Source organism: Bubalus bubalis, chromosome 18 (assembly GCF_019923935.1).
Source record: "Bubalus bubalis isolate 160015118507 breed Murrah chromosome 18, NDDB_SH_1, whole genome shotgun sequence".
NCBI lineage: Eukaryota > Metazoa > Chordata > Mammalia > Artiodactyla > Bovidae > Bubalus > Bubalus bubalis.
The window spans coordinates 57,056,345-57,073,461 of record NC_059174.1 but is presented as its reverse complement, the minus strand read 5'-3'; the positions used below and the strand labels follow the sequence as shown (position 1 = coordinate 57,073,461).

General features: G+C 47.0%; 1 pseudogene; it reads left to right on the top strand.

Annotated features, from left to right (window-relative positions):
* The first annotated feature begins 867 nt into the window (after window positions 1–867).
* LOC112580413 lies at window positions 868–5,152 on the top strand (annotated as a pseudogene).
* The last annotated feature ends 11,965 nt before the right edge of the window (window positions 5,153–17,117 follow it).

Below are 17,117 nucleotides of genomic sequence, written 5' to 3'. Positions count from 1 at the left end.
TGAGTATTCTACTAATAAAGTGTTAGTTAGCCATGTGTGACTCTTTGTGATCCCATGGACTGTAGCCTGCAAGGGCCCTCTGTCCATGGAATTCTCCAAGCAAGGATATTGGAGTGGGTTGCCAGTCCCTTCTCCAGGAGATCTTCCTGACCCAGGGATCGAACCCTGGTCTTCACACTGAGGGCAGATTCTTTACCATCTGAGCTAGCAGGGAAGCCCATTATATGAGGAAATAAGATTAATTATATCTAAAACAGAGTAGAAAGAAGATAATTGATTGATTGACGGACATTTCTTTTTGTTTCTGTAGTTTAAAAAAGTAAAACATATATTAATATTTCTATCTAACTGTAAAAGAAACTTTCCATCAGTCCCATAGCTTCTTCCTGAAAGTGTCTAAAACGTTTATGATCATAGTCAAATTTCTGCATCTTAAAGAATTTTCTCCCGAAAGGGCAGCAAGTTCACAGGTTTTTTCCACACATGACTTAAGCCCTCATGTGGCTTTGAAAAGAAGGCCATCCAGAGTGAGGGGTCGTGAACTGTGTTTCTGTGTGAGGTCTGGACTTTGGGGTCCCTGCTGAATGGGGCAAAGTTCTTCCTTTACCACCCCACTTTGCGTGGCCTTGTGTCCGGGTCGGCTGGGCCCACAGACCCTCAGATCCATGAAGACGCACAGCCCGTGTGCCCTGTTCTGAAAACCCTTCTGGGCAAAGGAGCTTTTCACGCTCAGCTTTCCTTCCTGGGTTCCACCCTCCAGCGTGTGTGAGTCTTCCTGCCCAAGTCTGAATGGTTTTGAGAAATCTTTCAATGTTCTTTTCCGGAAAGTTCAGTGTTTCTCTGTTGCAGGGTCGGTCCCACCCGATGACCAGGGCTGGACACGGTTTCTCTTTTCTGGTTCTGCCGGCTGCTGGGCGATCCCACCGTGGACCCGAGCATCACTGGACGGGTGGTCATGTCAGAGCCACGTGCAGTGAAGCCTCTCGGCCTCTGGGGGCCTTAGGATCTCCCCCTGCGGTGTGGGGTGTGGGTGGGACCTTCTGCCTTCTCAGGGCCGCCCCTCCTGCATGGCCTGGGGCGTCCAAGTTCCCCTTCTGTGCTTGACCAAGGCTCTGTCTCTGTCACCCTCTGGCTTCCTGTTGGGGCTTCCTCGTTCCCTCCCCACATTCGGGGCGCTTCCCTCCCCAGCAGAGGGACCTGAACCAGCTCTGTGCTGGCGGATGCGGACATGGTGCCCCTGCTGCTACTGCCCCTGCTGTGGGGGGGTGAGTGGGGGAGGGTGGGGGACAGGGCTCACGGCTGGGGTGGGGGAGCACGCGTGGGGAGGGGCTGGAGCTGCCGCTGAGCCTCTGTGTCCCCTAGGGTCCCTGCAGGAGCTTCTAGGGTATGAGCTCCGAGTGCAGGAATCAGTGGCGGTGAAGGCGTGCATGGACGTCCACGTGCCCTGCTCCTTCTCCTACCCCTGGGATTCGGGATATCCCTGGTATTCCTCTGGCGAACTCTTCATCTACTGGTTCCGGGAAAAAGACCCCTATACCAATGATGTTGTGGCCACAAACGACCGAAGGAAACGAGTGAAGCCAGAAACCCAGGGCCGATTCAGCCTCCTCGGGGACCCCAGGAACAACAACTGCTCCCTGAGCATCAGAGAGGCCAGGCTGAGCGACTCAGGAGTCTACTACTTGCGAGTGGAGAGAGGACCTACTGTGAGATACAGTTACATAGAGAAGAAGCTGAATTTGCAGGTGACAGGTATGACAGGGGGCCCAGGAGAGGACCCTGGCCCATGGAGACTCCTCTATTAGAACAGGAACAGGGTATAGCAGCCCTCCCTGCTCCAGGTCTTGGGGTTTGAGGGTTCAGGAGAGACCCAGAACTGGGAAGGAGTTGTGACCCTGACCCTCTGGGTCCCCACACCCCTGCCTCCAGGCATCTCCCTCTGTCTCCTCATCTCCCTTTCTCCAGAGAAACCCGACATCCAGTTTCTGGAGCCTCTGGAGTCCGGCCGCCCCACAAAGCTGACCTGCAGACTGTCACTAGCCTGTGATGAGCCACACCCTCTCCTGTTCTCCTGGGCGGGGGACGCCCTTGATGCCATGAACCCAGACACCCTCCACTCCTCGGAGCTCACCCTCACCCCGAGGCCCCAGGACCACGGCACCAACCTCACCTGTCTGGTGACACTCCAGGGATCGCAGGTGGCCCTAGAAAGAACCGTCCGGCTCAACGTCTCCTGTGAGTGTGGAGGGGCGGCGGGGTCCCTGAGGGCGGTGGTGTGTGTGTGGGTGTGTGCGTGTGTGTGCGTGTGTAGAGAGAAGGCCAGCCTACTGGTCTATGGGTCTGCGCCCTGGGAGCTGAGGTGGGGAGTGGCCGTGAAGGACAGCTCCCCCATTCCTGGTTTCCCTCCTGGGGTGCTGGTCAGTTTCCATCCCACTCCTCCCTCTGCAGCAAGCCCATGTCTTTCTGCCCCAGATGCTCCGAGGAACCTCCGCATCAGCCTCGCCTTCAGAAATGTCACAGGTAGGACCGGACCTCTCCTCTCCAGGGCTGGGTCCTGCTCTTGGGACTGCCTCCAAGATGGGGCAGGGGAGTGGGCTTGAATGTGATCAGATATGGGAAGAGCAAGGAGAAAATCACCACCCTGCCTCACCTCCCAAGCACTAGACCACACACACATGCAATACACACAGAGATTCACACACACATAATACATACACATGAACATACACTGAGACACGCACAGAAATGCCCATACACACAGGCACATACACATCACACATGTACACATACACACAGAGATATACCCACAGCACAGGCACCCATCATGCACACATACACTCACAGACATATACACGTGCACTCATGCACACATACACACAGGCACACACACATACACCCCACACATATACACACTCACACACCCTGTTCAAAGCCCATTTCCTTCACCATGGTTCTATTATGTGGCTTTCTTCCACAAAAGCCTCCTTAGTCCCATCTCCTGCTGCCTTCACTGAATCAACTACTCAAGCCTTGAGGCTCTGGGTTTTCTTTCCACCAAACAGCCCAGGCCTGTCCCATTGAGACACCAAGCCTCCCCTGAAGATACGAGGCCCAGACACGTTGGCTCAGCCTGCTTAGGGTGTGAAGGTCCAGCCCTGGGACTGCAGGGAACCCAGCTGGCCAGCCAGGGGAGGAGAGAGCAAGGCCAGGAGATGCTGGGAAGGAGGCAGGATGAGACCTCAGCCTCCCCCAGCTCTCCCACTGCACTCTCCCCCAAAGCCCGCAAGATTCTGCAGAACGCCTCATCTATTCTCATCTCAGAGGGCCAGGCGCTGCAGCTGCTGTGTGTTGCTGACAGCAACCCCTCTGCACAACTGAGCTGGTTCCAAGGGTCTCCCACCCTGGAGGCTACCCCCATCTCCAGCACCGAGGTCTTGGAGATACCACAGTGGAAGCTGGAGATAGAGAAGTCACCTGCATAGCGCAGAACCCTCTGGGCTCCCAGCAAGTTTCCTTCAGCCTCTTTGTGCAGAGTGAGTTTCAGGACAGGTCCTGGGCGCGGGCAGCCTTGGCAGGTGTGTGCCTTTGGGAGGGCTGGGCCTGGGGACTAAGCTTCACCCGCTCTCCCTTCCCCAGAAGGCCCCCCTCCCTGCAGCTGTGAGGCTGAGGAGCAGCAGGGCTCCTGGCCCCTGGTCCTCACCCTGATCAGAGGGGCCCTCATGGGGGCTGGCTTCCTCCTCACCTATGGCCTCACCTGGACCTACTACACCAGGTGAGCACACCTGTTCCCCTGCAGGGAAGTCCGAGGAATGGCTCTGGAGTTGCCGGTGGGGCTGGGCGGTCCTGTCCTGCCTGGAGCTAAACTGTGTGACTCTCCAGGGACTTCCCTGTCCGTCCAGTGGTTGAATCTCTGGGTTTCCACTGCATGGGGCAGGTGTTCGATCCCGGGTTGGGGAACTAAGATCACACCTGCCTTGAGGCAGAGCCCAGAATGAATGAAATGGGTCTGCCTCTCTGACCTGAGACTCTGTTGGCTCTGCAGGTGTGGTGGCCACTAGGGAGCTGGGCTGAGGGGTGTGGCTGAGCCTGGCTCCCTGTCATGACGAGATTCACCTGAGGATGCAGAGCCCAGAGGACAGACGTGGGGACATCACAGTGTGCTTCTCCCTGGAAACTCTCGCCTCCAACCCTGTGTCGTTTGCATCTACGAGCCTTTATTTGTGGAGATGACTGCGTGACAGTAGGAAGATTCAATACCATTGAAAGGAGACTTTCTGACTTACCTCGCTTAGCATGAGATTACTCATGTTGTTACATGTATCGATAACTTATTGTTGGTTTTGCTTGGTTTTGTCTTGAAAATAGTATTTTACGTATGACTATTCCTCCAGTTATGTATGGACCTAAAATACGATGACATTGCCTTCGTTTGCAAATTTTGGCTCATTCAAGGTAACGTTGATGTGAATGGTGTGATGAAAATAGGAGGGCTAGCACTTTTCTCCTGGTGGGTGTGGAACTGCTTCATCATAAATTTGGCATATATTTAGTTTGAGAAGGTAGCCTCAGAGAGTTCTTTTAAGTAGTTAGATGAGTTTATATTCCATGGTCATAAATGAGGGTTCTGAGCTTTCTACACCCTCAGCAGCACTTGTATGGCCTACATGGTCAGTTTTCAGCACTACACTCCACTGTGGCAGTATCTCCTTGCCTTTTTAGTTTATTTCCCTCATGTACAATGATGTTGAGCCATCTGAATATCTTCTTTAGTGGAATTCCTGTTTGGATCTTTGCCCATTTAAAATAAAAATTGGGCAGTCTTTTTCTTGTTAATTTGAATTCTTTAGACTGGATGTGACTTTTTAAAAATCAAAATATAATTGATTTATAATGCTGTGTTAGTTTCACAGTACAGCAAAGTGATTCAGTGATATACGTATATTCTCCTCAGATTCTTTCCCATTATACTTTTTTACGACATTCTTAGTATACTTCCCTGGGTTATACAGTTGGTCCTTGTTGGTTATCTATTTTAGATTCAGTAGTGTGCATTTGTCAATCCCAATCTCCCAATTTATCCTTCCTCCCTCTGAAAAAATTTTAAGATTTTTACACTTTAAGAAACTAACAAATGTAAACAGAGTATTTCTAAATAAATATTAAAGAAAGGTTTGTTTTTTGTTTGTTTGTTTGTTTCCAGAACTGGTTACTGGAAGGGTGTAAAATGTTTAGCGGCACTGTCAAATTTAGGAAACCTTATATAATATCAATCCTAAAGAGCATTGAGATCACAGGTTATTTCCACACATGGCTTGAGCCTTCACGTGGCTTTAAAAACAAGAGCATGCAGTGTGAGGGGTCCTAATTCCATTCTTGTGAAGTCCGGGCTTCGGGGGTCCACACTGAGCGGGGCAAGGCACTCAGTTCAGCCACCCCGTTTTGCATGGGCTTGTGCCCCGGAGAAGGCAATGGCACCCCACTCCAATACTCTTGCCTGGAAAATCCCATGGACGGAGGACCCTGGTGGGCTCCAGTCCGTGGGGTCGCTGAGGGTCGGACACGACTGAGCGACTTCATTTTCACTTTTCACTTTCATGCATTGGAGAAGGAAATGGCAACCCACTCCAGTGTTCTTGCCTGGAGAATCCCAGGGCCGGGGGAGCCTGGTGGGCTGCTGTCTATGGGGTCGCACAGAGTCGGACACGACTGAATTTACAGCAGCAGCAGCAGCACCCCGGGGGCTGGTCCTACAGACACTCAGGTCCACGTAGACCCGTAGGCCTGTGCCATGTTCTGACAACCCTTCTGGGCCAAGGAGCTTTAATGCTCAAGTTTTCCTTCCTGGGCTCCATCCTCCAGTGTTTTGGGGTCTGGAAACTTTTTTCCTGCCTGAAGTGGAATGGTTTTGATAAATTTTTCAATATTCTTTTCCAGAACGTTCTGTGTTTTTCAGCGGCAGGTGGGTCAAGCCGGATGACAGGGGCTGGACTTCGTTTCCCTTTTTCTGGTTTCGCTGCTCCCGGGGCGATCCCATGGTGAACATGAAACTCATTCGGAAGGTGATCATGTCACATCCGGGCTTCCCTGGTATCTCGGTGGTAAAGAGTCAGGCTGCAATGCAGAGGATGCAGGTTCAGTACCTGGGTTGGGAAGATCCCCTGGAGAACAAAATGGCAACCCACTCCAGTATTCTTGCCTGGGTAATTCCATGGGTTGAGGAGCCCGGCAGGCTACAGTCCCTGGGGTCGCAGAGTAGGACACAGCATAGTGAGTAAACAACAACACTTCAGAGTCACATCTGGAGAAACCTCGCCAGCTCTGGGGCTTCATGCTCTCCCCTGCAGCCTGCGGCAGGGGGAAGGGGGGAGGGGTTGGAGGGAGAACGTGAAACAGTGTGACTTCTCATCGACCCCCCACCCCAGCCCTGCCTATGGAATCTACCTTCCCCTTCTTGGCCAGCCAGTCTTCATCACCTGCTGCTTTCCCGGCTTCCTGCTGGGGCTTCCTCCTTCCTTTCCCACATTCGGGGCACTTCCTCCCTGACAGAGGAACCTGGACCTGGGCTGGAGAATGAGGATATGGTACTGCTGCTGCTGCACCCAGAGACTCTCCATTCCTTGAAGCTCACCCCCACCCCAAGGCCCAAGGACCACAGCACTGACCTCACCTATTGGATGAATCTCGAAGGATTTCAGATGACCATGGAGAGAGCCATTCAGCTCAATATCTCCTGTGAGTGTGGAGGGGTGGCTGAGTCCCTGAGGGCAGTGGTGTGTGTGTGTGTGTGTGTGCGCATGTGTAGAGAGAAGGCCAGCCTACTGGTCTATGGGTCTGCACCCTGGGAGCTGAGGTGGGGAGTGGCCGTGAAGGACAGCACCCCCCCCCCACTTCCTGGTTTCCCTCCTTGGGTGTTGGTCAGTTTCCATCCCACTCCTCCCTCTGCAGCAAGCCCATGTCTTTCTGCCCCAGATGCTCCGAGGAACCTCCGCATCAGCCTCTCCTTCAGAAACATCACAGGTAGGACCGGACCTCTCCTCTCCAGGGCTGAGTCCTGCTCCTGGGACCGCCTCCAAGGTGGGGAAGGGGAGTGGGCTTGAGTGTGATCAGATATGGGAAGAGCAAGGAGAAAATCACCACCCCGCCCCACCTCCCATGCACTAAACCACACACACATGCAACACACACAAAGACATATGCACAGATGTTAATAGATCCTGGGAAGGCCAGAGGGTGAGACCTCAGCCTCCCCCAGCTCTCCTGCTGGGCTATCCCCCAAAGCCCTCAAGATTCTGCAGAACACCTCGTCCCTTCTCATCTCAGAGAGCCAGGCACTGCAACTGCTCTGTGTTGCTGACAGCAACCCTCCTGCACAGCTGAGCTGGGTTCCAGGGTCTCCCGCCCTGGACGCTGCCCCCATCTGCAGCACCAGGATCCTGGAGATGCAGGGCTGAGGACCTGCAGACAGAGAGTTCACCTGGTGAGCTCAGAACCCTCTGGGCTCCCAGCACGTTTCCAGAGGACAGACGTGCAGACATCACTGCGAGCTTCCCCCTGGAAATGCTTGACTCCAAATCTGTCTCCTTTCCACCCAAGGGTTTTAATCTTTTAGTTTGTACAGGTGACTGTCTGATGACACAAAGAGTAAATTCCATTGAAAAGAGACTTTTATTACTTTCATTTTCCAAGAATACATGGTCCCTCATCAGGGCAGGGCCCAGGGGGAAGCATGAGGTTGTGCTCAAGGAGCAGGAGAGCGCGGAAGCCTTTCTTTGAGTTTCCACGGGAGAGACAAGGCTTGTTGTTGTTCAGTTGTTCGGTCGTGTCCGACTCTTTGCAGGGCAGCATGCCAGGCTTCCATGTCCTTCACCATCTCCCTGAGCTTGCTCAAACTCTTTTTCATTTAGCCGGTGATGCCATCCAACCGTCTCATCCTCTGTTGTCCCCTTCTCCTTCTGCCTTCAATTTTTCCCAGCATCAGGGCCTTTTCTGAGGAGTTGGTCTTCACACCAGGTGGCCGAAGTATTGGAACTTCAGCATCATTCCTTCTGTTAGAGGAAGCACACGGATTGAAACCACCCACCCTGGCCAGGCACCATAGTAACATTTGCATGAGGCGTTCTACGACAGAAGGTCCTGGTAAGGAACATGGAAGTAATAAGCCTCCATCAACCAGAAGAGTTTTGGAAAGGTCAAATGGAGACACCACATGTCCGACCACCTCCCAGAATCCTTCTCTCTGGCATCCATCTTGGCGGAACAAGGCATGTACCACCAGGAAGGACTCTGAGCCAGAAGGTTTGGCTAAAGACAACCCGGAAACTAATCCCATCACCATAAAACCCCAGACTGCAAGCCATGTGACAGAGCTGTTCTCCTGGGTTCCCTTACCCTGCTGCTCTCCACCTGGGTGCCCTTTCCCGATAAAATCTCTTGTTTGTCAGCACATGTGACTCCTCGGACAATCCATTTCTGAGTGTTGGACAAGAGCCCAGTTTCAGGCCCTGGAAGGGGTCCCCCTTCCTGCAACACTTCCAGTGAATATTCAAGGTTGATTTCCTTTAGGATGGATTGGTTGGATCTCCTTGCATTCCAAGGGACTTTCAAGAATCTTCTCCAACACCACAGTTTAAAAGCATCAATTCTTTGGCACTCAGCTTTCTTTATAGTCCAGCTCTCACATCCATACATGACTACTGGAAAAACCATAGCTTTGACTATACAGAACTTTATCAGCAAAGAAATGTTTCTGCTTTCAATATGCTGTCTAGGTTTGGAAGGAAATATAGATTTTCTTCCAAGGATCAAGCATGTTTTAATTTCATGGTTGCAGCCACCATCTGCAAGGATTTGGGCCCCCCAAAATAAAGTCTGTCATTGTTTCCCCATCTATTTGCCATGATGTGATGGGACGAGATGCCATGAACTTAGTTTTTTGAATGCTGGGTTTTAAGCCAGCTTTTTCGCTCTCCTCTTTCACCTATGTCTATGTCATAAGCTTTCTCTATCTGTTTTATACTTTAATAAAATTTTATTACACAAAAGCTCTGCAGGATCAAGCCTCACCCCTAATTGAATTCCTCTCCTCTGGAGGCCAAGAATCCCGGCGTCTTTCATGGCTCAGCAACAACCATTCACAATGATGTTGAACCATTTGACTTTCCTTTTGTGAAATCCCTGTTTGGTTTCTTGCTCATTTAATAATACAAATTGGGCAGTCTTTTTTGAAAAAAGGAAATAGATTTGTTCTGTATGTGTATTTTTAAAATTGTAGTTAATGGGTTTATAATGTTGTGTTAGTTTCACAGTGCAGCAATGTGATTTGGTTATATACATACAATCAAATATATATATATATTCTGTTCAGGTTGTTTTCCATGTATAATATATATAAAACATATATATTCTTTTCAGGTTGTTTTCTATCATAGCTTACTACAAGATGCTGAGTAATGTTCCCCGTGTGATATATTTGGTACTTGTTGGTTATCTACTTTATATATAGTAGTGGGTACATGGTAATTCCAAACCTCTAATTTACCCTTTACAAAGTGAGTCTTTTGACTTGTGACTTTCTTTCCCCCTCTTCTCTCTCTCTTCTTTGCTGTGCAGGAGTCTAAAAATTATTTTATGAGATCCTCTCGTCAGTGTTTTCATTTGTATGCAGTGTGCTGGCTGTCCAATTATGAAATCTTTGCATATCTCCATATCTTTTTAAAATTAAAGTATAGATGATGTATAAATTTGTGTTAGTTTCAGGTGTACAACAGAATGCCCCACCACAAAATATATTACAAAATGATCACCCTGACAGGACCTAGTTACCAGCTGCCAGCATATACAATGTTAATGACTGTATTCAATTACTGTAGCTTTGTAGTAGAGTTGACATCAGAGAGTGTCATGCTTCCATCTTTGTCCTTCTTTCTCAAGATTGTTTTGACTATTTGATGTCTTTGATGGCTTCAGTAAAATTTGAGGATTATTTGTTCTAGCCCTTTTCAAAATGCCATGGGTATTTTAGATAAGGATTGAATTGAATCTGTATTGCAAGGCTACAATGGACATTTTCACAATATTCATTCTTCCAATCCGTGAGCATGGTATAGCTTTCAATTTCTTTATGTCTTCTTCAGTTTCTTTCATCCATGTCTTATGTCTTTTCTCCTTGATGAAATGTATTCCTGGGTATTTTATTCTCTTTGATGCAATTGTCCATGGGGAAGTTTTTAAATGTTTTCTTCCTGGTAGATATCTTCCTGCATTTCATCAGCAGTACATACAATCGTATTTTGTGTATGGATTGGGGACAGCAAGAACAAACAGTCCTTGAAGACAGGAAATAGCTTCAATCAGATACTAGGTATCATGTTGCAAAAACTCACCCTTCATTCTCACCACAGAAGGTCTTTTCCTGGGTATCTGTCTGGTGCCCACGCTGGTGGCGCCAGGAGTCATCTCCCCAATCCTCCTCCCACTGTCCTGGGGTCTAGAACTGTCAGCCGCGCTTCCTCTCTCCAGCACAAGGGGGAGCCTCCTGGGCCACGTTACTTTATCATCCAATGTCATTTAGTTTCCTCTTCGTCTCGTCTTTTTTTAAAGTTTACACATCCAAAACTATCATTGGTATTTCATTGCCAAATGAATAACACCTCAATAAAATATTACTATTGATTTATTTTTAAAAATCTATGCATGGGACGTCCCTGGTGGTCCAGTGGTTAAGAATGCACCTGCCAATGCAGGGGACACTGGTTTGATCCTTGGTCTGGGAAGATTCCACATGTCCTTGAGCAACTAAGTCCGAGAACCACAAATGAGCCACTGAGCCTACAGCGGCAGATACTGAAGCCTGTGGGCACAGAGTCTGTTCTCCACAAGAGAAGCCACCCCAATGGGAAGCTTGAGCACCACAACGGGAGTGTAGACGCTGCTCCCTGCAACTATGACCCAGCACAGCCAACAATAAGTAAATAAATGAATAAATCTTTTTAAAAGTATAATGCATACACTTTTCACTCATGGGAAGTTGTAACTCTTTTGGAATGTAAAAATGGTTGCTTCATGTCCCCAGTTCAATTGTTTGGGTTATTTTATTTTCTATTAGGATGGGCATTATCACTTAAAGATGCATTTGGTCCCTAAACAATGATGTGTGGTCTTGAGAAAGGGTCGACGGATGGCAGCGTAATGTCTGGAGATACTGAGAAACTGGGGGATCCCAGAAAGGCATAAAAATGACACACTGGACATTGGGACATTTGAACTGATTGCTCAGAAATCACACACCTCTGGCCCCAAGCCAACCAAATAAGAAAAGATCAATTCTAATAAAGATACAAATCTGCTGTTATTCCCGTCTTTGTGGTTATCTCACACCCTCTCATTGTCTATGGTAAGAACTTTGTATCTCTATCTTTTAAAATAAACTTTGCCCATCTGAGTGTTTTTGAATTTGTGGAATTCATTTTCGGTTCTGGGAACAGAACTCAGTTTCACATTTCAGTGGGAGATAACTAACCAATCTGATCACATGGACCACAGCCTTGTCTAACTCAATGAAACTATGAGCCATGCCATGTAGGGCCACCCAAGACAGACGGGTCATGGTGGAGAGTTCTGAAAAAATGTGGTCCACTGGAGAAGGGAATGGCAAACCCTTCAGTATTGCCTTGAGAACCCCATGAACAGTATGAAAAGGCAAAAAGATAGGACACTGAAATGATGAACTCCCCAGGTCAGGAGGTGCCCAATATGCTACTCGAGATCAGTGGAGAAATAACTTCAGAAAGAATGAACAGCTGGAGCCAAAGCAAAAACAACACCCAGTTGTGGATGTGGCTGGTGATGGAAGTACAGTCCAATGCTGTAAAGAATGATATTGCATAGGAACCTGGATGTTAGGTCGGTGAATCAAGGTAAATTGGAAGTGGTCAACAGGAGATAGCAAGAGTGAACATTGACATTTTAGGAATCAGTGAACTAAATGGACTGGAATGGGTGAATTTAACTCAGATGACCATTATATCTACTACCGTGGGCAAGAATCCCTTAGAAGAAACGGAGTATCTCATAGTCAACAAGTGTCCGAAATGCAGTACTTGGATGCCATCTCAAAAACGACGGAATGATCTCTGTTCATTTCAAGACAAACCATTCAGTATCACATTAATCCAAGTCTGTGCTCCTGCTAGTGATGCTGAAGTGCTGAAGTTGAATGGTTCTATGAAGACCTACAAGACCTTCTAGAACTAACACTCACGAAAGATGTCCTTTTCATTATAGGGGACTGGAATACAAAAGTAGGAAGTCAAGAAATACTAGGAGTAACAGGCAAATTTGGCCTTGGAGTACAGAATGAAGCGGGGCAAAGGCTAATAGAATTTTGCCAAGAGAATGCACTGATCATAGCAAACACCCTCTTCCAACAATAGAAGAGAAGACTACACATGGACATCACCAGATGGTCAACACCAAAATCAGAATGATTATATTCTTAGCAGCCAAAGGTGGATAAACTCTACACAGTCAGCAAAACAAGACCAGGAGCTGACTGTGGCTCAGATCTTGAACTCCTTATTGCCAAATTCAGACTGAACTGAAGAAAGTGGGGAAAACCACTAGACCATTCAGGTATGACCTAACTCAAATCCCTCACGATTATACAGTGGAAGTGAGAAATAGATTTAAGGAATTGGATCTGATAGACAGAGTGCCTGATGAACTATGGACTATGGAGGTTCGTTACATTGTACAGGAGGCAGTGATCAAGACAATCCCCATGAAAAAGAAATGCAAAAATGCAAATGGTTGTCTGAGGAGGCCTACAAATAGCTGAGAAAAGAAGAGAAGCGAAAGGCAAAGGAGAAAAGGAAGGATATACCCATCTGAATGCAGAGTCTCAAAGAACAGCAAGGAGAGATAAGAAAGCCTTCCTCAGTAATCAATGCAAAGAAATAGAGGAAAACAATTGAATGGGGGAAGACTAGAGATCTCTTCAAGAAAATTAGAGGTACCAAGGGAACTTTTCATGCAAAGATGGACACAATAAAGGACAGAAATGGTATGGACCTAACAGAAGCAGAAGATATTAAAGAGGTGGCAAGAATACACAGAAGAACTGTACAAAAAAGATCTTCATGACCCAGATAATCACGATGGTATGATCACTCACCTAGAGCCAGACATCCTGGAATGGGAAGTCAAGTGGGCCTTAGGAAGCATCACTACGAACAAAGCTAGTGATGGTGATGGAATTCCAGTTGAGCTATTTCAAGTCTTAAACAATGATGCTGTGGAAGTGCTGCACTCAATATGCGAGCTGAGTTGGAAAACTCAGCAGTGGCCACAGGACTGGGAAAGACCAGTTTTCATTCCAATCCCAAAGAAAGGCAATGCCAAAGAATGCTCAAACCACTGCACAATTGCACTCTTCTCACACGCTAGTAAAGTAATGCTCAAAATTCTCCAAGCCAGGCTTCAGCAATACGTGAACTGTGAACTTCCAGATGTTCAAGCTGGATTTAGAAAAGGCAGAGGAAGCAGAGATCAAATTGCCAACATCTGTTGGATCACCAAAAAAGCAAGAGAATTCCAGAAAAACATCTACTTCTGCTTTATTGACTATGGGAAAGCCTTTCACTGTGTGGATCACAACAAACTCTGGAACACTCTTAAAGAGATGGGAATAAAAGACCACCTGACCTGCCTCTTGAGAAATCTGTCTGCAGAACAGCAAGCAACATGTACATGGAACTGTACATGGAATAACAGACTATTGCAAATCGGGAAAGAGGTAGATCAAGCCTGCATATTGTACCCTGCTTATTTAACTTATATGCCTAGTACATCATGAGAAATGCTGGACTGGATGAAGCACAAGTTGATATCAAGATTGTTGGGACAAATATCAATAACCTCAGATATGCAGATGACACCACCCTTATGGCAGAAAGTGAAGAACTACAGAGCCTCTTGATGAAAGTGAAAGTGGAAAGTGATAAAGTTGGCTTAAAACTCAGCATTCAGGAAACTAAGATCATGGCATGCAGTCCCATCACTTCATGGAAAACATATGGGGAAACAGTAGAAACAGTGGCAGACTTTATTTTGGGGGGCTCCAAAATCACTGAATATGGAGACTGCAGCCATGAAATTAAAAGACGCTTACTTCTTGGCAGGAAAGTTATGACCAGCCTAGGCAGCATATTTAAAAGCAGAGTCATTACTTTGCCGATAAAGGTCTGTCTAGTCAAAGCCATGTTTTTTCCAGTAGTCATGTATGGATGTGAGAGTTGGACCATAAAGAAAGCTGACTGCTGAAGAATTGATGCTTTTGTACTGTGGTGTTGGAGAAGACTCTTGAGAGTCCTTGGACTGCAAGGACATCAAGCCAGTCCATCCTAAAGGAGATCGGTCCTCAATATTCATTGAAAGCACTGATTCTGAAGCTGAAACTCCAATACTTTACCACCTGATGCAAGGAACCGACTCATTGGAAAAGCCCCTGATACTGGGAAAGATTGAAGGCGGGAGAAGGGGACAACAGAGGATGAGATGGTTGGTTGGCATCACCGACTCAATGGACTTGAGTTTGAGTAAACTCCAGGAGTTGGTGATGGACAGGGAGGCCTGGCGTGCTGCAGTCCATGGGATCTCAAAGAATCGGACATGACAGAGTGACTGAACTGAATGAATCATGAGTAACCAGCAGATCAGGTGTACATGTGACAACCTGGATTTGAAACAGGCATATGAAACTGGAAGGGCAGTCTGGAAGGACTGAAGTCTTATAGGATGTGATGCTATTTACAGGTAGACAGTGTCAACACTGAGTTGGATTGAGTTGAGTTGAACCCTGAGACGCACTGCTGGTGTCTCATTATTGCTTGTGCGTGATGTGGTCGAACTGACAGACACATTGGAATCGGGCCCACAATCATCTACATTCATTTTCTTGTACTAAATCTGGAAACCCAGTGTCGTTTCACCTTATAGCACTTCATGTGGCCCCTCCCAACACCCAGCCTTATAACCATCTTTAAACCCTTCAATTGCAACTTGTGGGGATTGGCCACCATTAGTCATGGCTGCTCTAGAACATGCATCCAAGGAGTGGAAGTGTTGAGTCCTGATGTAAGCACAGGCTCGGCTTTCTGGATGAAGCTGTTTTCCTCTCAAATGTGTGGGCCAACTTACATTTCAACAACCACTGCCCCACACTTTCCCAGCAGTTGGTGTTTTGAGAGACTTGAATAGCCGGCTACTTGGAGCACGTACAGTCATGCCCTGTTAGTGTCCTAATGTGCACGTTCCTGGCTGCTGTGACGTGGGGCAGCTTTCCATTCCCTGACGGTCCCCTTATATGTTGCCCTCGATGAAAGTCCTGCTCATTTGGGCCCATTTCTGTAGATTTCTTTTGCCTTAGGCATTTTAGAAACTCATATTTTGGCTACTGTTACTTTGATGGTTATCTGTGTCATCGGTATCTTCTCCCACCTGATGGCTTTCAGTTCGGCACTCCCAGGGATGTCTGTTATGAAGAGTTCTTCATTTCAATAGAGCTCGGGATTTCAGCGTCTGGCTTAGAGATGGTGTTGTTTCTGTGTTGTTCAGGAATCCTACCCCCCGCAGTTCATGGAGGTACCTGCTGCAGTATCTTGCAGCAACTCTACTGTTTGTCTCTCTAAATATAGATCTTAAGCCCATCTGCACTTGATTTTGGTTCCCATATGAGCTAGGGGTGCAGTTGCATTTGACTGACTTCAGATCCCCTGTCGCCCACAGAGTGATTGAAACGCCTATCTCTTTGTCACTTCTTTCTATCACCTTTTCTATTACTCATGATGCTTCCTGTGGTTGGGGTTTATTTCTAGGTTCCATTTTCCGTTCCACTAGTCTACCTGAGCATCCCTCTTTCAGTCCAAAAGTTTTGTTCTACTATGCTGTAATATACCCTGGAGAAGAGAATGGCAACCCAATCCAGTATTCTTGTCTGGACAATCCCATGGACCCAGGAGTCTTGTGGGCTACAGTCCATGAGGTGGCAAAGAGTCAGACATGACTGTCCAACTAAGCAAGCAGGCAGGGGGTTATGTATCTTCACAACTTGCAGAGCCAGGCCTCACACATTGTTCTGTTTAAGGTTCCCTTGCCATCCTTGAAATGTCTGGTTCCTTATAAATTTTACAGTGGAATTATTGAGTTCCACAGATGTCCACTTGGGGTGTGGTGACATACATTTTGATTCTGCACATTATTTTGAGTCACATGGATATTTATATTCTTTTTGCCAACCCCTAATGTGATGTATTTTCCCATTTATTTATATCTTTAATGTCCTTCAAGACAGATTTATAATTTTCTCCATTGAGGTTTTGTTGTATACCTTTCTAAATGTTAGATAGATTCCAGGTATATCCTAATTTTTGATGCAACTCTCAATGGCTCTCATACAGTTTTATATTACTGTGGTATGAGAAAGTAATTGATCTTTTTTGGCCGAGTGGCAATGCATGTGGGACCTTGGTTCCCTTACCAGGGATCAAATTCCCATCCCTTGCTTTAGAAGGCAGATGCTTGATCACTGGACCACAGGAAGTCTGCAATGGATTTTTCAAATTTGAATTTGTCTCAAGTCATTGTGCTCTCTTGTTAAACCTCTAAATGTATCTGTATAAACTTTTGGATTTTTCTACATGCAGAACTTTTATGAACATAAATATTTCTTTTTTCCTTTCAATTGTTATACCTTTTACCGATATTTATTGACTTGCTAGGGTGGAACCTATGGTACTCCATTAAATATGATGTTTTCTAAAGACACCCTTCATCTTTTTAGAGAATTTCTCTTTTATTTCCAATGCACTGTGAATTTTATCACAAAGGCATTCGCAATCATCCAGTGTTCATTGTTTTCATCTCTGGAGATTTAATCAGTAAATCAGGGACAGTAGCCACACTAGAAGCCACACTGCATATTGTATATTTCCACAGAGGCAATGTAACACAAGTAATCCATTATGCAGGTGTTGAAAGGCCACTGGAGCCTGTCAACCAGGGAACACTCTCTTAGTTTTGGACCACTCTAATCCAAGCCCCCAACTTGACGTTTTTCAAAT